The sequence below is a fragment of the Mustela nigripes genome, chromosome 12, assembly GCF_022355385.1.
Source record: "Mustela nigripes isolate SB6536 chromosome 12, MUSNIG.SB6536, whole genome shotgun sequence".
Classification (NCBI taxonomy): Eukaryota; Metazoa; Chordata; class Mammalia; order Carnivora; family Mustelidae; genus Mustela; species Mustela nigripes.
Genome location: NC_081568.1, coordinates 119,878,555 through 119,901,238, shown reverse-complemented (window position 1 = coordinate 119,901,238; position 22,684 = coordinate 119,878,555).

Sequence of the window (22,684 nt, the reverse complement as noted above, 5' to 3'; positions counted from 1 at the left end):
TGTTGCTGCAGCAGAGGTCGAAGAGGTTGCTGCCTGTGTTCTCCTCAAGGATTTTGATGGATTCCTTTCGCACATTGAGGTCCTTCATCCATTTTGAGTCTATTTTTGTGTGTGGTGTAAGGAAATGGTCCAATTTCATTTTTCTGCATGTGGCTGTCCAATTTTCCCAGCACCATTTATTGAAGAGGCTGTCTTTTTTCCATTGGACATTCTTTCCTGCTTTGTCGAAGATTAGTTGACCATAGAGTTGAGAGTCTATTTCTGGGCTCTCTATTCTGTTCCACTGATCTATGTGTCTGTTTTTGTGCCAATACCATGCTGTCTTGATGATGACAGCTTTGTAATAGAGCTTGAAGTCCGGAATTGTGATGCCACCAACGTTGGCTTTCTTTTTCAATATCCCTTTGGCTATTTGAGGTCTTTTCTGGTTCCATATAAATTTTAGCATTATTTGTTCCATTTCTTTGAAAAAGATGGATGGTACTTTGATAGGAATTGCATTAAATGTGTAGATTGCTTTAGGTAGCATAGACATTTTCACAATATTTATTCTTCCAATCCAGGAGCATGGAACATTTTTCCATTTCTTTGTGTCTTCCTCAATTTCTTTCATGAGTACTTTATAGTTTTCTGAGTATAGATTCTGTGTCTCTTTGGTTAGGTTTATTCCTAGGTATCTTATGGTTTTGGATGCAATTGTAAATGGGATTGACTCCTTAATATCTCTTTCTTCTGTCTTGCTGTTGGTGTAGAGAAATGCAACTGATTTCTGTGCATTGATTTTATATCCTGACACTTTACTGAATTCCTGTATAAGTTCTAGCAGTTTTGGAGTGGAGTCTTTTGGGTTTTCCACATATAGTATCATATCATCTGCGAAGAGTGATAATTTGACTTCTTCTTTGCCGATTTGGATGCCTTTAATTTCCTTTTGTTGTCTGATTGCTGAGGCTAGGACCTCTAGTACTATGTTGAATAGCAGTGGTGATAATGGACATCCCTGCCGTGTTCCTGACCTTAGCGGAAGAGCTTTCAGTTTTTCTCCATTGAGAATGATATTTGCGGTGGGTTTTTCATAGATGGCTTTGATGATATTGAGGTATGTGCCCTCTATCCCTACACTTTGAAGAGCTTTGACCAGGAAGGGATGCTGTACTTTGTCAAATGCTTTTTCAGCATCTATTGAGAGTATCATATGGTTCTTGTTCTTTCTTTTATTGATGTGTTGTATCACATTGACTGATTTGCGGATGTTGAACCAACCTTGCAGCCCTGGAATAAATCCCACTTGGTCGTGGTGAATAATCTTTTTAATGTACTGTTGAATCCTATTGGCTAGTATTTTGTTGAGTATTTTCGCATCTGTGTTCATCAAGGATATTGGTCTATAGCTCTCTTTTTCGGTGAGATCCTTGTCTGGTTTTGGGATCAAGGTGATGCTGGCCTCATAAAATGAGTTTGGAAGTTTCCCTTCCATTTCTATTTTTTGGAACAGTTTCAGGAGAATAGGAATTAGTTCTTCTTTAAATGTTTGGTAGAATTCCCCCGGGAAGCCGTCTGGCCCTGGGCTTTTGTTTGTTTGGAGATTTTTAATGACTGTTTCAATCTCCTTACTGGTTATGGGTCTGTTCAGGCTTTCTATTTCTTCCTGGTTCAGATTTGTTTTGTTTCTTAAACTCCACATAGGAGTGAAATCACATGGTACTTATCTTTCCCTGACTTACTTTGCTTAGCATTATACTCTATCCATACTGTTGCAAATAGCAAGATTTCATTCTTTTTATGACAATAAAATTCCATCGTAAAAATATACCACATTTTCTTTATCTGTTCATTAATCAATGAACGTTTGTACTGCTTCCATATTTTGGCTGTTGTAAATAGTGCTGCTATAAACACTGGGGTGCATGCATCCCTTTGAATCAGTATTTTGTATCCTTTGGGCTAATACCTAGTAGTGTGATTGCTGAATCATAGGGTAGTTCTATTTTTAACTTCTTGAGGAACCTCCATACTGCTTTCCACCGTGCCTGCGTCAGTTTGCATTGCCACCAACAGTGCAAAAGGGTCCTTTTTTCTCCACACCCTTGCAACACCTGTTGTTTTTTGTGTTGTTGATTTTAGATATTCTGATGGGTGCCAGGTGATTATCACATTGTACTTTTGATTTGCATTTCCCTATTGGAAAATGATTGATAACCATCTTTTTATGTGTCTCTTTGCCATCAATATATCTTCTTTGGAGAACCATCTGTTAATGTCTTCTGTCTTCTTTTTAATTGGATTATTTGTGGTTTTGGTGTTGAGCTTTGTAAATTCTTTATATATTTTGGATATCTTATTGGATATGTCATTTGCAATTATTTTCTCCTGCAGTAAATTGCCTTTTAGTTTTAATGATTGTTTCCTTCTCTGTGCAGAAGCTTTTTATTGTGATGCATTCCCAATAGTTTATTTTTGCTTTTGTTTTTTGTTTTAATGCTTAGTCCTTGCCTCAGGAGACACAGAGGAAGAAGTTGCTATGGCCAGTGTCAAAGAAGTTGCTGCCTAGGCTGCATTCCAGGGTTTTTATGGTTTCAGGTTTCACATTTAGGTATTTAATCCATTTTGAACTTATTTTTGTATGTGGCATAAGAAAGTTTTCCAGTTTCATTCTTTTGCATGTTGCTGTCCAGTTTGGGGAAAAAAAATGTTTTTAAAATAAAATTTGTATTCTTCTTGGATAGAGACTTTATTATTGTTATGCTCAGTTAGCCAACATATAGTACATAATTAGTTTTTGATGTAGTGTTCAATGATTCATTAGTTGCGTATAACACCCAGTGCTCATAACAACATGTGCCCTCCTTAATACCCATCACCTAGTTACTCCATCCCCCCACACCCTCCCTTCTGTAACCCTCAGTTTTTTTCCCAGAGTCTCTCATACTTTGTCTCCCTCTAATTTCTTCCCATTCAGTTTTCCCTCCCTTCCCTTGTGGTCCTCTGTGCTATTCCTTATGTTCCACATATGAGTGAAATCATTTGATCATTGTCCTTCTCTGCTGGATTTATTTCACTTAGCGTTATCCCCTCCAGTTCTATCCATGATGATGCAAATTGTAGGTATTCATCACTTCTGATAGCTTGAGTAATATAAACCACATCTTCCTTATCCATTCATCTGTTGAAGGACACCTCTGCTCCTTCTGCAGCTTGGCTACTATGGACACTGGATAGAGACTTTTTAAAGAACATTTTAAGAATTTTGCCATGGAAATTTCTTGGAGGGAGCAAGGGGAGAAAATAATTAGATGTTCATAGCAAATGTCAATATTTATTCAGCAATGAATATTAGGAAATTCTCAATAACATCAGAGAACAAGAATTCAATAATTATTAAAGGAGTAAGTGATTGAGTTGATGATTAAATGATTCAATGGCTAATAAATCTGCTGTCAGGGAGATGCTTAGGCGATAGATGGCTGCACTCTAATGATAATAGGGCATCTTATACCTGAACTATATTTTAGTATTGTTTTGTGGGAGCTACTGAGTTTACTCCTGTGTTTTACCACTGAAATATAAACAAGGCCCAGACTGACCTCATGCTTGAGCAGAGCTGTCATTTTTTTTAATTTAAATTTTAATAAACATAGAGCAAAATATTGATTTCTGGGGAATTCAGTGATTTATCATTTACATACAATATCCATTGTTCATCACAAATGTCCTCTTTTAATACCCATCACCCATCTATTCCATCCCCACCCTCCTCCAACAACCCAGTTATTATCTATAGTTAGGAATCCCTAATGGTTTATTTCCCTCTCTCCTTTTTTTCCCCCTTCCTATATGTCCATCTGTTTTCTTTCTTAAATTCCACATGAGTGAAATCATATGATAATTGTTTCTCTCTGACTTATTTTGCTTAGCATAGCTTCTAGTTCTATCCATGTCATTGCAAATGGCAGGTTTAATTTTTTGATGGCTGAGTAATATTCCATTGTGCATATGTGTGTGTGATGTGTGTGTATATATATATGTGTGCATATATACACATGTGTGTATATATATATGTATATATATACACACACACATATAAATGTGTGTATATATATTTGTGTGTGTATACAGGGAGGGAAAAATAAGTAAGATGAAGTTAGAGAGGGAGACAAACCATAAGAGAGTCTAAATTACAGGAAACAAAATGAGGGTTGCTGGAGAGGGATGGGGTGGTGGGATGGGGTAAGGGGGTGATGGACATTAAGAAGGGCATGTGATATAATGAGCACTGGGTGTTACATAAGACTGATAAATCACTGAACTCTACCTCTGAAACTAATAATATGCTATGTGTTAATTAATTGAATTTAAATAAATTAAAAGAAAAAAAAGAAGATTCCTATCAGCTTCTCAGAAATGGATAATTCTCCTTTCAAATTAGCTAGGGTTCAGAGGCCTAAACTCAGAAGGAAAAAAGAAAATAAAAGTCAGCCTCTGTCTTAAAATTAATAAATAAATCTTTAAAAATAAAGAGGGGAGACGTGGCTGGATGGCTCCATCAGTTGAGCATCTGAATTTTGATTTTGGCTCAGGTCATGATCTTGGGGTCCTGAGACAGAGCCTCACATCAGGCTCCAAGCTCACTGGAGGAATCTGCTTGAGATTCTCTCTCTCTCTCCTTCTCCTCTGCCCCTTCCCCAGCTCATGTTCTCTCTCTCTTTCTAAAAAAATAAATATTTTTTTAAAAAAGTAAACAAGTATGAATAGTAAGATTTAAAGAAAAAGAGAAAAAAATGTAAAAAGAAAAAAGAAAAAGAAATCTAAGGATATATTCATTCAGCCTGCCATCAGATTTATTGATTATTAGCAAGGAAAGTTTTAGTTACATCCTTCAGGGTTTTTAAGCCTCTCCAATAATGTCCAAAGTTATATTGGTTTTTAAACTATTGTCCAGTAAGAATCACTGCAATTATTAAAACCATTTAAATCTCTACCTCAACAAAGTACAACTGCCAGGAATTTTTTTTTCCTTTTTTTTTCCTTCTATTTTTTTATTAACATACAATATATTATTTGGCCCAGGGGTACAGGTCTATGAATCATCAGGCTTACACATTTCACAGCACTCACCATAGCACATATCGTCCCCAGTGTCCATAACCTAGCCACCCTATATCCCTACTTCCTGTTCCCCCACCAGCCCTCTGGAAATGTCCTTTTTTATTATAACTACTACTATTTGCCTTCAAGCTGTTTGTTCTTAGTATACTTTACATTAGCTTTCTTTTTTTTTTTTTAATAAACATATATTTTTATCCCCAGGGGTACAAGTCTGTGAATCACCAGGTTTACACACTTCACAGCACTCACCAACGCACACACTTCCCCAATGTCCATAACCCCACCCCCTTCTCCCAACCGCCCTCCCCCCAGCAACCCTCAGTTTGTTTTGTGAGATTAAGAGTCACTTATGGTTTGTCTCCCTCCCAATTCCATCTTGTTTCATTGATTATTCTTCTACCCACTTAAGCCCCCATGTTGCATCACCACTTCCTCATATCAGGGAGATCATATGATAGTTGTCTTTCTCTGCTTGACTTATTTCGCTAAGCATGATACGCTCTAGTTCCATCCATGTTGTCGCAAATAACTGCCAGGAATTTTTGACCAGGACCTGTCAAATCTTTGCTCTGATGCACAATGTTAGTGTGATTTATCAAAACAGGAAAACCTTTTTACTATTCTGTTCTATGTTTTCAGCTCTGAAACTTTGGAATTGTTATATAGTGCTTATCATATGTATTATCTGCCCTACCTCCTACAAAAATGCTTTTTGAACTTGCTTTCTAAAAGTTGGAATTAAATAGAGTGCTGTATCATAGGTTTAAATAAGGTACTTTTAAAGGAGCTGAGCAGTGAATAAATAATCGCCTGAGGGTAACTGGTGAAAATTGGATTTAATGTCAACCTGTCTTTTGATATTTGTGCAGTACTAACAGGTAGGTAAAAAGATGGTTGTGGAAGCAGAGACTGAAGTTTGAAAAGTAGGCTTTCTCATTAGTAAAGATAACTTTTGGCAAAATAGTAAGTGTTTTTTAATCCTTGATTTACTCATTGGCAAACTTGATATAACAATAATCTACCTGACAGGGTTGTTGTGCAGCTAAGTAGCTTGAACAAGTGCTTGGCACTTAATAGTTTAGATAAATGCTAGGCACATAATTGCCACTAATACTATTAATAACATCTGAAAAATAAAACTTATAATAGCTGTGTTCTGGCCCCTATCACTTTAGATGGGTACAGACATCTCTAAAGCAATCCCCTCTAAGTTTCTGAGGATAAAGTGCAAGTGACTCATGAAAGCAAAATGGCCTGCTTTTCCCAAACTCTTCTAAACCATCTTCCAAGATCTACTAGGGAGACTCTTTACTTAATTGAACTATAATTTCTTTTTAAAATCCTAAAAGTCCAACTTGAGTGATATACACCTCCTGGTTCCAACTGGGAAGCAAGCCAAGATACCAACATCATAGCCAGCTGTGTATATCTAAATTCCAAAGAGGAGTCAGTTATATATTTTCATATTTACAATATTAGTCTCCAAATAAATTATTTGTTCTAACTGCTCAGCAGAAAAATTGGTACAGTTCTATCATGAGGAGCTTTGTTATTAATTTATATAACATTCTGTCAAATCTCAGCATAAAGGTGTTTTCTTTAGTTAGTACTTAAGTTAAATTTTGATACGCATACTTTGACCCCTCTTTATATAGATATCTGGTATACTAATTGGGCTGCATTTTTAAACTTAAAAATAATTTCTGTCACTCTGGAAGACAAGCCTCTCAGTCTCCTTTATTACTAATTGCAGATGCTATTACTTCATTCTCAAAACCCTGGCCTAGAAAGAAGGAGGACTGAGCTTTATAATTGCCTGAGATTGGTACATAGATGCTTGCAAGGAGGATTACCATGGGAAGTCTAGTGAGAACTCAAAGCCTGATAAATGGGCAGTTACTTCCTCACTTGGAAGGCATTACCTTACCAAGTGATCTTTTCTCTCTCTTTTTTCTTTTCAAAACTGATTATGCCTGGCAATGAGAACATAAAAAGTAAAACCCCAGCGCAGAGAAAACTTCACAGTCAAAAATGTAAACACACTGAACCTGGGAGATGCAAATGTTAGGTACATATCGTAATATAAATTAAGGGGTGTCTTGCAAGCTAATAAATGCAAAATTTAAAGTTAGAACACTACTAACTAATCCTACCAGGGAAACTAAAGCAAATGTGTATTGCATGTTGGATTTTATGTAGTAAATAATAAGCTATAAATATGACATCACAATAAAAGGTCATGATAAAGGGCACAACCAATTGGGTTAAAAGTCTATAAGTATCTTCTACTATTTTAATATAAAACAACAACAATTAAGATTTATTTATGCTTACTGTCAATGGTATGCTGGAGATGACTCACATAAGCTAATGAGTGCCAGTTGTGCACATCTTTCAACTGAGCATCCAGTGGTATCATATTGAGGGTATTTGCACCGTGGTGGGAGTATTTATTCCACAGAAATTGTCCAACACTGTAAATTAGAACTTCCATTTTGGAGAGCCACTTGTCAACCATTTACCATCACATCATTGCCTACTATACACCAGGAGCTGTTCTAAGCACTTTACATTAACTCTCAAAGCAATCTTATGAAAAGGGTACTATTAATTATCCCTAATTAACAATAACAAAACAATGCACAAAGATATCAAGAGGTTTTCCCAAACAACCTACAAATAACAATCATGATCCAAATGGATGTAACCTCATTTGGCATGCACTCTTAATCACTCCTCTCTGTCACCCTATTTATCTATATCATGTCTTATTGAATGATTTTATACTTTGAGAGGTTTAGGCATTATCCATGTACTAATGAACTCGAATGCTCACCCACCAGTATTTTTGTTCCATTACAATAAAAATGTCAATCATTGGGGTGCTTGGGTGGCTCAGTCAGTTAAGCCTCTGCCTTCAGCTCGGGTCACGGTCTCGGGGTCCTGAGATCGAGCCCTGCATTGGGCTCTCTGCTCAGCGGGGAGCCTGCTTCCCCCTCTCTCTCTCTGCCTGCCTCTCTGCCTACTTGTGATCTCTCTCTGTCCAATAAATAAATCTTAAAAAAAATAAAAATTAAAAAAAGTCCATCATTTAAAAATACATATTTAGGGGTGCCTGGGTGGCTCAGTGGGTTAAAGCCTCTGCCTTTGGCTCAGGTCATGATCTCAGCATCCTGGGATCGAGCCCCACATCAGGCTCTCTGCTCAGTAGGAAGCCTGCTTCATCCTCTCTCTCTGCCTGCTTCTCTGCCTACGTGTGATCTCTGTCTGTCAAATAAATAAATAAAATCTTCAAAAAATACATATTTATCTTCCAATGTGTTAATCTGTTAGACTTGTTTCCTTGAGCCCCTTTTTAATAGAAAATCCCATTCAATGTAAAAAGATAGATATTTTATATGTTGACTTCTACTCAGTTCCTAATCAAGAAAAACAAATGAACAGTTAATGTGCTAATGAACTGCACTGCACATAGAGCCAGAAGAACAAAGTAGCATCCTTTAGAGAAACTTGAAGTTTCAGACACTGTTGGAAAAAAACACTTTCTACATGTGCATAAGATGAACGTTTGTTTTCTGCCAAAGGTACTAGTATCCACTCTTGAGTACTAATGGTTTCTAGCCAATATTTTTAATAGTCATTCTAATTCTGGAATTTTCCTTTAGACATCTATTTCATCTGCAACATCTCAAAAGAATCAAGGTTAATGTTTATAAAGCAGGTCATTAAGCAGCACAACTGCATTATCATATTTTTTCAGAATCTCCATGAAAAATGATCCTCAAGTGTGGTTCCCATTAATGTTGCACAGCCAATTAATATTAGAATATCTGCATAAAGGGTGTGATGGGGAGTTGGGGAACCAAGATATAGACAGTTTGGACTTCAAAGGCTTTTTAAAAAATCATGACTAATGTTGATCTCATACCTATATCCTGAACTATAGATTTCTCTATTTAAAATAATAAAAACATGAAAATATTCCATTCAGTTAGAAACTAAACAAAACCCTAAAATCCTGTCAGGTTTGATCCTTTTAAGAAAAAAAAAAAAAAACAGAGAAGTTCTTCAAGAAAGGAATAAAATAAATGGCTAAGATTAATATCTACCTCCTTTTGGAAAAAAGCACATAGTTGCCTCACTACTTGTACTCTTAATTTGGTGTATTCTAAATGGCTCATGGAGTCCTCCAAATTATACTGACATAATGTGAATTGTGTAGTTTCTGCACAGTAGGCTTCTGACTAATCATGCTCATGGAATTCATACAATAGGGAGCTACTATGTGTTCAGGTACTACCATACAAAGTATGTGATAGTATGTTATGTCCTCAAATTTGGGTGTTCCTGAAGCAAAAGACACAGAATTTTTCATTTGATGAAGGACATGATAATACTAGAAGGAATTGAACAGATATAATGGGGCAACACTGAAAGGGATGTAATTTAGAGAACCTTGCATGGCCAGAAAACAAATTTAGATGATAAGGCACCTGGAGGACCCTGAAGGAGGACAGAGAAAGGATATAGAAATACAACGACCTTTCAAAGGACTTTTTCTTCTTTCTCAGTTTTTTTGGGTGCTGGAGTCCAAATTAAGTAGGTTCCAAAAAGGTCAAGAATAAGCTTTGCATAAGCAGATGTTCTTTATCAGTGTTTTCCAACATTTTGTCTACAAACTGTTAAAATCAAAATTACTTATTTAAAACACAGATCCCTGTGCCATTGTGTCCTTGAAAGGACTGAAGTTAGGTTGAAATAAAGTAAAAAGCATAGCAAGAAAACAGCAATAAAAAAAAGTCTTTAAAATAAAACTTGACAAGTAACAGGAAATCACAGAATGGTCTAAACTCAGAAATGATATGGAAGGAATATGAAATTTGAATCCTCACAACAAATGAAGAAATCTTGTCAAAGTTTTGCCAGTGTTATATAAATCTAGGACTAAGGAAGTGAAGATAGGGAAATGGGACATGAATGACTGCAATGATGAAATCAAGGTATAGGTTTTGTTAAAAAAAAAAAAGCAGTATATATATACAGATATATATATCTATATATATATGATATATATATTAGCACTGTCTTGGAGGCAGAAGTATTAAAAATTTATAACATTCTGATGAAGAAAAGGAAAAAACTATAATGATTTAAAGTCCAAAGCAGTAAGAAACTTAATGTTGTATTTTATTTATAACATGCTTCTTTTCAAAGATATGAAAACATATATTCTATCTTGCTAGTATTTGTACATCTACTTTTGAAATAAGTATGTTTGCTCACTTTGCTAATCCAATCAAGAATTCATCTAGAGAGAGAATATTGTCAAAATATCCATACTACCCAAAATATCCATACAACCTGTTTACAGACTTAACACAACCCCTTTCAAAATACCAACAGCATCTTTGAAACTGCTAGAATAAAAAATACTGAAATTGTATGGAACCACAAAAGACCCTGAATATCCACAGCAATCTTGAGAAAGAACAAAGCTGGAGCTGTCAAAATTTCATATTTCAAGATATACTGCAAAGCTGCAGTAATAAAAACAGTAGGCCCTGCCTCAAAAGTAGACATATACATATAGGTCAATGGAACAGAATAGAAAACCCAGAAATAAACTCTCACTTATAGGGTCAATTAATCCGTGACAAAGTAGTCAAGAATAAACAGTGGGGAAGAGATAGTCTCTCCAATAAGTGGTGCTGGGAAAATTAGACAGCTACATGCAAAAGAATGAAACTGGAGCACTTTCTTACACCACACACACACACACACACACACACACACACACAACCTGCAAATGGGTTAAAGACCTAAAAGTGAGACCTAAAATCATAACACACCTAGAAGAAAACGTAGGCAGTAATTTCTTTGACATTGGCTATAAAACATTTTTTTATATATGTCTCCCTTTCCCTCTGCCCCATCCCCCTTCTCCAAAAGAGAGAGAGAGAGAGAGATCTTGCCATTTACATCATGGGCAGACACAGAAAGTATTGTGCTAAAAGAAAGACAAATGACACATCATGTCACTTACATGAGGAAGGTAAAAACAAAAACAAAAACCAACAAACAAAATAGAAACAGACTCATAAATAGAACAAACTGGAGGTTGCCAGAGGGGAGTTGAGTGGAGAAATGGGCAAAAAATAGGCGAAGGGATTAAGAAGTACAAACTTCCAGTAATAAACTAAATCATAGGAACAAAAAGTACCACATAGGGCATATAGTTAATAATACTGTAATAACTTTGCATGCATAGTGACATATGGTAATTACACTTATGGTGGTAAGCATTTTACAATGTATATAAACATCAGATCACTAGGGTATGCACCTCAAGTTAATACTGTTGGACAACTTCAATTTAAAAAAAAAGAATTATCACAGGCAAAATACATTTTCTCCACCTCCTCCTCTCTTTCGTTCTTTCTTTTTTGACAAGAAATCATTTGAAGATGTTCTAAAATCCTTGATAACCATGAGTTCCATGTCAAATTAGGTAAACTTAAATAGGTTATCTGTGACACCTCAGAGTGTTAATTTTCACTATAAACAGGAAAGAAAAATTCAGTGTAGAATTTGGTGAAAAATAAATACAGGGCAAGAATGATTCACATTTCCCAGTTCTTTAGGTCTTTTTCAGTAACTTCTAACTCTCATTCTAAGTTAATAATTCTGGTTTCATTAAACAAATTCATAGGTGAGAAACTAAAGGCAATATGAATAAGAATGAATGTTTACTACTGACATTTATTGGGATTTTAGTTATAAATCCAGAATGTTATTTTCAAAATGTATGATATATCATAGAAATTTGAAGTGTGAAGGGGACTTAAGGATGATCTGTTTAGGTCTCCTAATTTTAAAAGTTACATATATTATATATGTAACTTTTTAAATTAGGAGATATATATATATATATGACTAATCTACAAAGTACATAGAAGGGGAGTTGGAACTAGGACCTAAGTTTTCTTTTTTTTTTTAATTTTTTTTTGAAAAGAATGTATTTATTTATTTGACAGAGATCACAAGTAGGCAGAGAGGCAGGCAGAGAGAGAGAGGAGGAAGCAGGCTCCCTGCTGAGCAGAGAGCCTGATGTGGGGCTCGATCCCAAGACCCTGGGATCATGACCTGAGCTGAAGGCAGAGACTTTAACCCACTGAGCCACTGAGGTGCCCCCCTAAGTTTTCTTATTTTTTTCTAAGATTTTATTTATTTATTTGACAGACAGAGATCACAAGTAGGTGGAGAGGCAGGTGGGGGGTGGGGGTGGGAAGCAGGCTCCCCACCGAGTAAAGATCCTGATGCTGGACTCCATCCCAGGACCCTGAGATCACGACCAGAGCCGAAGGCAGAGGCTTAACCCACTGAGCCGCCAAGGTGCCCCTAAGTTTTCTTCTTGATCATTGGTCTAGTATTCTGTAGAGACAGTTTTGTAGGAAAGAAAGCAGACAGAACTCTGGTTCTCCAGCTAATTCATTTTTTGTCATTAAGTCAGTCACTGAGGCTTTAAAGATTTTTTTCATCTAAAAATGGGGACTAAGTTGGATGATCTAAAAGGGCCACTACAAAATTAATAATCTATGCTTTTCACTTTTGCCTATGTGGGCATAACCAAGATGAGAATAAGATTTAACCATTCTGGAGTCATCATGGGACTAAGCCTGCTCTCAACATTTTTAATTTAGAAAAGCAGAAATGGGAACATTAGGAATGTTCTCATCAGAAACTGGATCCTACAATTCTATCACAAGTATATGAAATTACCTCAAAGAATTTGGACCTCAAGACATTTTTTAACTCTTTTAGAGATAAAGAGAAATAATAGCTATTTAAAGTTTAGAAGTAATTTTTTCTGCTACCTTCAAGAGTAAGAAATTGGAATTTATATTAGAGGAAGATTTTTCCTTTTGGTGTGAAGAAGAGCATTCAAGAGCTATTGGTTTTCAAATTTAGAGTAAATAGCCTCTTCTGGAATGGAGAGTTTCTAAAGAATGTGGATTCAAAGGATGAAAATACTGTCTATGAAATTTCAAAAGCGTATCATTGGGCAGAGGAAAAGTCCTGAAAATTAAACCATTTCTTTCTCAATTATGTATTTAGACTGCTGTCAATCCGTTTATGTTCTTTAAGAGTGGTAGGCAGCACAACCAATCCATATCATACGGCATTGAGCTGGGGCCACCTTCACTGCCTTGCAGACTGGAGCAGAAGAACAAAACAAGGGGCGCATGGGTGGCTCAGTGGGTTAAAGCCTCTGCCTTCGGCTCAGGTCATGGTCCCAGGGTCCTAGAATTAAGCCCCACGTCAGGCTCTCTGTTCTGCAGGGAGCCTGCTTCCTCCTGTCTGTCTGCCTCTCTGCCTAGTTGTGATCTCTGTCTGTCAAATAAATAAATAAAACCTTTAAATAAAAAGAAGAAGAGTAAAACCAGATGGATTTGTCTCTCTCTTCCTCTCCATTCCCCTTTTTCTTTCTCTTTCTTCCCCCTCCTTCTCTCTGTCTCTATTTTTGACAGAAAAATCCAAATGGGATAATCAGGGATAGGAAATTAAGTATTAAGGCAATAATAATAGATGGAAATAGGCTTTTCATTTTCTTCATATTTTTCTATAGTTTTCAATTTTTCTACAACAAACAATAGCAATTATAAAAATACCTTTGAAAAAAACATACAAAAAAGTGTTACCTGTCAGGAACCTACCTTAATTCTATAATACATAGCAAATAAGAGAGGTCTTTTAAAAAAATAAGCAAAGAGTAGTTTTGTTAAGAACAACAATAATACTATTTAATAGTTCCATGGTTGCTATAATTGTGTTCTCTTTGACACCCTCAAAAGTCTCCTGAAAGCCCCTATGAGATTTCTAACTAGATCAACACTTTCTATAACATATAAAATTGTTAATCTTCATGAAGTAATTTAGCATCTGTAAAAACTAACCCAGTATCCAAAAATATAAAAATACCCAGTGCTAAGTCCAATTCCTAAAAATAACTAGAGAAAACTTGCCAAGAGTAGGCTGCTTTATCCTACACTACTACAGTAAGGATGGCTATTATATAGCAAACACCTCAGAACTTGTTTGGAGATAGTCTGTTCTCCATGCTGTCTTCAGTTTCTCTATAGAAATATTGAATCAATGACTACTTTTCTAAAAAACCTAAATATGACTACGGAAGAAATACTTGTTTCCTCTCTGGTCAGAAATAAACATTAGTTTATAACTCACAAAACCATTTACTGTCACTTAATGTTGATACATAGTGAAAAGTATGTACATAAATCTGACTTATCAGAAACTAGATAGGAAAAGTGTTTTACCTATTCTAGTTGAATAAACTGAACATACAGTGTAATGCCTGTACCATGTCAGAGTGGAGACACTTAAAATGCATTTGAGTTTGAGAAGTTCTTTATAGATCTTGGATACCAGCCCTTTTTCTGCAGTATAATTTGCAGAAATCTTCTCCCAATCTGTGGGCTGCCTCTTTTTGTTGACTGTTTCCTTTGATGTGCAGAAGTTTTTTATCTTAATGAAATCCCAAAAGTTCATTTTAGCTTTTGTTTCCTTTGCCTTCGGAGACGTGTTTTGAAAGAATTTGCTGTGGCTGATATTGAAGAGGTTATTGCCTATGTTCTTCTCTAGGATTTTGATGGATTCCTGCCTCACATTGAGGTCTTTCATCCATTTTGAATTTATCTTTGTGTATGATGTAAGAGAATGGTTGAGTTGCATTCTTCTGGATGTAGCTGTCCAATTGTCCCAGTACCACTTATTGAAGAGACTGTCTTGTTTCCATTGGATAGCATTTCCTGCTTTGTTATAATTAGTTGACCATAGAGGTGAGGCTACATATTTGGGCTCTCTATTCTGTTCCATTGATCTATGTGTATGTTTTTGTGCCAGTACCATGCTCTCTTGGTGATCACAGCTTTGTAATATAGCTTGAAATCAGTGTAATGTGATACCTCCAGCTTTTTCGTTTTCAACATTTCCTTGGCAATTCAGGGTCTTTTCTGGTTCCACACAAATTTTAGGATTGTTTGTTCCAGCACTTTGAAAAGTGCCATTGGTATTTTAATAGGGATGGCGTTAAAAGTATAAAGTGCTCTGCGCAGCACCGACATTTTAACAATGTTTATTCTTCTGATCCATGAGCATGGAATGTTTTTCCATCTTTTTGTGTCTTCTTCAATTTTTTTCATGAGTGTTCTGCAGTTTGTAGAGAATAGATCCTTTACCTCTTTGGTTATATTTGTTCCAAGGTATCTTACAGTTTTTGGTGCTATTGTAAATGGAATCGATTCTCTAATTTCTCTTTCTACAGTTACATTGTTAGTGTATAAGAAAGCAACCGACTTCTGTGCATTGATTTTGTATCTTGCCACATTCAGAGTTTCAGTAATTTGGGGATGGAGTCTTTTGGTTTCCCACATAAAGTATCACGTCATCTGCAAAGAAAGAGAGTTTGACTTCTTCTTTGCCATTTTGAATACCTTTTCTTTTTGTTGTCTGTTGTTGCTAGGACTTCTACTAATATGTTGAACAATAGTGGTGAGAGGGGGCATCCTTGTCATGTTCCTGATCTCAATGGAAAGGCTCCCAGCTCTTCTCCATTGAGAATGATATTCACTGTGGGTTTTTCATAGATGGATTTTATAAAATGAGGAATCTTCCCTCTTCCCTCTACACTCTGAAGAGTTTAATCAGGAAAGGATGCTGTATTTCGTCAAATGCTTTTGCTGCATCAGTTGAGAGCACCATGTGGTTCTTGTCTCTTCTGTTATTTATGTGTTCTATCACATTGATTGATTTGTGAATGCTGAACCACCCTTGCATCACAGAGATAAATTCCACCTGATAGTGGTGGATAATCCTTTGAACATACTATTGGATCCTATTAGCTAGGATCTTGATGAGAATTTTGGCATGCATGTTCATCAGGGATATTGGTTTGAAATTATTCTATTTGATGGGGTCTTTGCCTGGTTTGGGGATCAAGGTTACGCTGGACTCTTAGAAAGAGTCTAGAAGTTATCCTCCCATTTCTATTTTTGGAAACAGATTCAGGAGAATAAGTATTGTTTCTTCTTTGAATGTTTGGTAGAATTCCCCAGGGAAAACAAGGACTCTTGATTTTTGGGAGGTTTTTGATCACTGCTTCAATCTTGTTACTGGCGACTGGTCTATTGACGTTGTCAATCTCTTCCTGTTTCAGCTTGGTAGTTTATAGGTTTTCAGAATATATCCATTTCTTCAAGTTTGCTTAGTTTATTGCCAAATAACTGTTGAAAATAATTTCTGATCATTGTATGTATTTCCTTGATGTTAGTTCTGATCTCGCCCCTTTCATTCATAATTTTGTTAATTTGGGTCCTTTCTTTTTTCTTTTGGATAAGTCTGGCCAGTGGTTCATTGATATTACTAATTCTTTCAAAGAATCAGCTTCTAGTTTTGTTAATTTGCTCTACTGTATTTCTGGTTTCTAATTCATTGATTTCTGCTCTAACCTTATTTCCTTTCTTGTGTGTGCCACAAGAAAGGAAAAACCTAAATTAAATTAGGTTTAATTTATTGTTCATTATCCAGATCTTTAAGGTGTAAAAACAGTTTGTGTATTCAGATTTTTCTATTTTTTTGAATGAGGCTTGGGTAGTTGTGTATTTCCCCCTTAGGACCTCCTTTGTCATATCCCATAGGTTTGGGATCGATGAATTGTTTAAGTTTTTATTTGATTCCCTGGTTGACTCAAACATTCTTGACAGGATGGTCTTTAGCTTCCACGTGTTTGAATTTCTTCCAAACTTTTTCTTGTGATTGAGTCCCAGTTTCAAAGCATTGTGGTCTGAGAATATGCAGGGAATAAACCAAATCTTTTGATATCAGTTGAGACCTGATTTGTTACCCAGTATGTGGTCTATTCTGGAGAAAGTTTCATGTGTGCTTGAGAAGAATGAGTATTCTGTTGTTTTAGGGTGGAATATTCTACATATATCCATGAGGTCCATCTAGTCCAGTGTGTCATTCAAAGATCTTGTTTCTTTGTGGATTTTCTGCTTAGATGATTTTTCTATTGCTGAGAGTGGAGTGTTGAGGTCTCCTACTATTAAAGTATTATTATCAATGTGTCTCTTTATTTTGATTAACAGTTGGCTTATATAGTTGGCTGCTCCCATGTTGTGCTCCCATGTTGGGGGCACATATATTTACAATTGTTGGATCTTATTAGATAGACACTTTAAGAATGATATAGTGTCCTTCTGTATCTCTAACTGCAGTCTTTAGCTTAAAATCTAATTTGTCTGATATGAGAATTACTAGCCCAGCTTTATTTTGAGGTCCATTGGCATGAAAGATGGTTCTTCATCCCTTCACTTTCAGTCTAGATGTATCTTTAGGTTCAAATTGAATCTCTTGTAGACAGGATACAGAAGGGCACTGTCTTTTTATCCAATTTGCAACCCTGTTTCATTTTATGGGAACATTTAGGCCATTCACACTGAGAGTGATTATTGAAAGATAGGATTTTATTGTCATCGTGTTGCCTGAGAAGTCCTTGTTTCTATAGGTTGTCTCTGTATATTTCTGTTCTATATCACTCTTGGGGTCTTTCTCCTTTTATAACTCCCCCCTAATATTTCTTACTGGACCAGCTTAGTGGTCACATATTCTTTTAGTGTCTGCCAATCCTGGAAACTCCTTATCTCTCCATCCATTCTGAATGACAGCCTTGCCAGATAAAGACTTATTGGCTGCATGATCTTCTCATTTAGTACCTTGAATATGTCTTGCCAGCCTTTTCTGACTTTCCAGGTGTCTGTGAACAGGTCTGACATTTTTCTGATGTTCCTCCCTCTGTATGTAAGGAATCTCTCCCCCTAACCGTCATTAACATGGTTCCTTGGTTCTGAGATTTTTGAGTTTTACTATTACATGCCAGGGCATTGGTTTGTTCTTCTTGATCTTGGGAGGAGTCCTCTCTGCTCTAGGACACAAATGTTTGTTTCACTCCCCAGATTAGGGAAGTTCTCAGTTATTATTTGCTCAAATATATCTTCTAGTCCTCTATCCTCCACCCCCTCAGGGATTCCAAGAATTCTGACATTGGAACATACGATGGTGTCATTTATTTCTCTAATTCTGTTCTCATGGATTTTAAGGTGTCTGTTCCAGGTCTCCTCCTGTTCCTTCTTTTCTATCAATTTGTCTTCTAGATCACTAATTCATCTTTTTGCCCCATTTACCCTAGTTGTTAGAGTATCTAGATTAGATTGTATCTCTCTGATAGCATTTTTTAATTCTGCCAGATCTGCTCTCATTTCTGTCATTAGACAATCTGTTGTTGGCATTAGTAGTTTTCTCCATCCTAGCTATTATCTGCATAACTGTTACCCTGAAGTCTATTTCTGACATCTTGCTTATATCCATATCCATTACTTCTATGGCAGAGGGTACAGTCTCTTGAGTTTTTCCTATGTTGGGGGTTCCTCCCCTTAGTCATTTGGTTGAGGAGTGGTTGAGGGAATGTACAGATCCAAATTATTGACCCCAACCCAAGCAAGATGCACCCGTTTTATAGGGTCCTTGTTCTTCCAACCTGTCTTCTGGGGGAGGGGCCTTCTGCACTGTTACTCTGCCCAAGCAGGGTTGTCCTGCTCCCTGGGGGGTGGGGAGGGAAGGATGGACTCAGTGAAAACTGGTTTGGAGCGGCTTTTTTTTTTTCTAGCAGCTTTCAACATTCCTCCTTGAGAGTCAGAGCAGAAGTGACTGTATCCAAACCTCTGTCTCAGAGAGATCACAGTCTGCCCCTCAGTGAGCTCTCCAGACCACACTGTCCCTGCTTCTGTCTATGCTGCCAAAACCTGCAGCGTCCTAATTTGTGGCCCCCACAGCAGCACTCACAGCCCTCTCTTCCAGGTTCAGACACATCTCTGCCCTTTGTGCTTCTAAAACTGCCAGCCACCCGCAGTTCACATGCGTGTCCCTGCAGTCCAGGTTTCAGTCTGGGGGGCTGCCTAAAGTCTCTTCCCAACTGTTTCCAGTCTGTGAGTCTGCTTCTGGTCTCCAGCATGGGAGGTTTTTGCCCTCCAGCAGTGCATGATCCCAAAGGCTTCCATCACCTTCCATTTATCTCCTGATATTTGCTCACAGAATCATGGCTCCTTGCTTCATACCTCAAGACCAACTGCCTGAGATATTCTGTTTGTAGAGATCCAGATAGATCTTCTCATATCACAGGCTGACTTCGCTGGTGTTCACAATAGTCTGGTAGATATCCAGCTCAGTTCAGGGAACCAGTTGAAACAGGGTCCCCTATTCCTCTGCCACCTTTGTCCCTCCTCTGAGACAGATTTTAAATAATAAATATAACAAAAATTAGGTTATGTTCAAAAGTGATCAATGGTATGGGGAAAATACAAAGCAGGCAGGAGGAGGGGATATACATAACAATTTTAAAGGGTGGAATGGTGGTTTTCAAAATGCTGACCCTGTGTTGTGAGGACTGGAGCCACCAGCCCCACATCATGTAGAATGCTCATTTTTGGATTTCAACAGTGACCTTCATTATTGTACAGCTTTTCCTCCCATTAGTCAATTAGTATTCACACCATCTATCTTGGATTTGTAGAAATAATCCCTCAAACATTAGGCAGGCTTCCAGTTGAACCTCTAATGTGAATGGTTTGGCTCAGAGTCAACAAAAGGTGATTTTATGTTATACAACAAGCTCATGTCAAGTTATTTCAGTGGCACTTCACTAAAACATATAGACTTAGTGATTCATTTTCTAAAAGCTCTGTGGCTGACATGCCCTCACTTGAACAAAGTTTCTTTCCAGATCATGGGGCTTTTTCACTAATGTCTGAAGTTGCATCTATCTTCTTTGGTCTACATTACCTGAGGGACCAATTGCAAGCAAAAAGGAATTCATTTTAGCAAACCTTGTGACTTTTCTGAATCCACAGAGCCTTCCAGAAATCAAGGCTTTGTGCCAGCTCATTATTATCCTAAGCATGTGGATCCTCCACTGAGCAATTAGGATATAAAGAGTTTTATTATCCTAGGAAAAAAAGGAATTCAATAAAATCCTCCATGGGAAGGAAGAGCATAAAAATCAGAACTTCGTAGCATTTTAGGCTAGCCAATGAGAAAAGCCTGTATTCACTGCAGTTATATAAAAAGATAGCCATGGAATTGAACCAGAAAGAAGCCTGGAAACTTCTTCTTCTTCTTCTTCTTCTTCTTTTTTTTTTTTTTTAAAAACCACTCTGTTCATTGCACTCTGTGCATTACTCAAAGCCATTTGCTTTACCCTTGCAGATACAGGGTTATGCTTTTTGCTTAGGAGCTATTGTCCAGGTTTAATCTGATAGAAGTCACTGAAGTTTTTTTTTCTGTTGTATCATTCAGCACTGGGCTGAATTCTATATAGGGCATTTTGAAGTCAGAGAAGCTACTGAGTCAGAAAGCAAATGAAACTTTTAAGAGACATAGGTCAATTGAACAAAAATACAATTGTCAGTTCAAAGAAATTTTCAGGTCTAAATTTAAAGATGACATCTTTCTTGATTTTATGTTTAATTATAAACATACATCCCTAATAAAAACTCCCCCACCAGTCTTTATTTAATTACCCTTAGGTAATTAATCAAACTTTAGGTAAATTCTATATTGCTAACATGCTTTTTGCATGTTAGTGGTACTATCCTATGTAAATTTTACAAACTTAAGGGTAGGGACAATATCAAACTAGCCTCCGATTTTCTGATACACACAAGCTTGTACACAGACATAAATGCATACACCATCTACATTGATAATGCTTGAACCTATATCCTTAAAAATATTTATTTATAGATAAAAGCAGATCACATGGTAGTTCTCTGTACCTCAAATGTTCTAAAATTGGATAAAGAACTCTGAATGGGGGGGGAATATAATGTTACATAACATACATAGGAAGCCTATTTGGACAACTCACTCTAATGAGGCAGAGGACTGACTCACTTACTTTATCATTGCTGTGGTTTATTTTCTGGAAACTGCAAAAAAAAAAATTACTCTAAGAGTTAGAAGAGATAAGGAATACGAAAGCATGAGGAGAACTGATAAAAGTCTTTTAACGTATATGTACAAACTGAAATGGATTAGCCCCTCAATTGCAAATCCACCTTCAAAAACCAGATCGTTTATGGTCAGGTTTCTGAGAGAGAGTGATCTTGCATCTCTACACTTTCCACACATCTCCTGAGCATCTGGGGTTGATCCCTCCATTTCCCCCTCCTATGAGAGTTAACTACCTCTTCCCTTTCTATCTTAAATTTATTTTTTTCAGCCTCTCCACTCCAACATTGTCAAACTCCAAACAACTCACCCACCAGACTCACAAAGCAAAAGCTATCAATTAAAAGAAATTAAAAGGCCAGTCTGTCACAAAGATGTGTCTATCAATATTCCTTGGATATACCTACACTGAATGAGAGCTGGCATTAATCCAGTCTTAAGCAAACCATCCCCTCTGGTCTACACTATCATTATAACTACTTAGCTGTCCTCACTCTAAATTTCAGCACAATTGTCACTTGCTCAGAAATGCTTATCTGGCTTCTTTGATAGGGTCAAATCCCCATTTTACATTTCCCAGTAGCCCATGTGCATCTCCTTTGTAACACAACACTGTTTAAATTTACAGTAATTTGTGTCATTGTGCTTCCTATTCACCGCATACACTAGAAAACAATGTGCACAAAGGCAAGGACATTACCTCATTTTTCTCATCACAGTATCCCAAAATCTATCATACCTCTAGGAACATAGTAGGTACTCAATTAATATTATTTGGCTGAATGAATAAATGGGTCTGTGCATGGTTACAGGTTTATACAATCTACATCCATATATATTTCCAAAGACCTGGTATTAACAAAGTTATTTTATTACCTGAATACAAACTTGAATAAAAGTAGTAGTTTCCAAAAGATATGCTTTTACAACCATGGAATCAGAAGTGGCTAAAGATGTGAATTTATTCATTCCTAAAGTGGTTGGTTATATATCTAAATGTATCTGAAATGGTTCCAATTTTTGTCCTGGCATAATTTTGCAAAACACCATCCTTCACTTTCAAAGTTGTTTCAATTTGACCAACAAATTAAATGGTTACTTTAGTTGAGATCAATAGAATCCTTGGACTTCTCTGTGAAATATATGTTACACCATAAGGGAGACCTATTCTAAGGTTTTAATTTTAGATATTTGTTTTCTCTTTAAACATATATGGAAACTGTAATAAACATTAATCTACTAAAATATAAAAATACTAGTTTTTTTGAGCAATATTGTTGAGCTTAGAGAATTAAGCTCAACAATATTTAAGTAAGAATTAAGTAAGATAAATATCAAATATGGGGCATTTCATCTTATTTAAATTCCAATACAATCTATTTCATTACGTGAAGTTCCCCAATTCCAATTTGACAGGCCAAACTCTGTCTTTTTATCCCACTATTATATTCAGTTTTTCTTACAATTTAGCAGCTGCAGTGTTCCATACCAGAGCTGG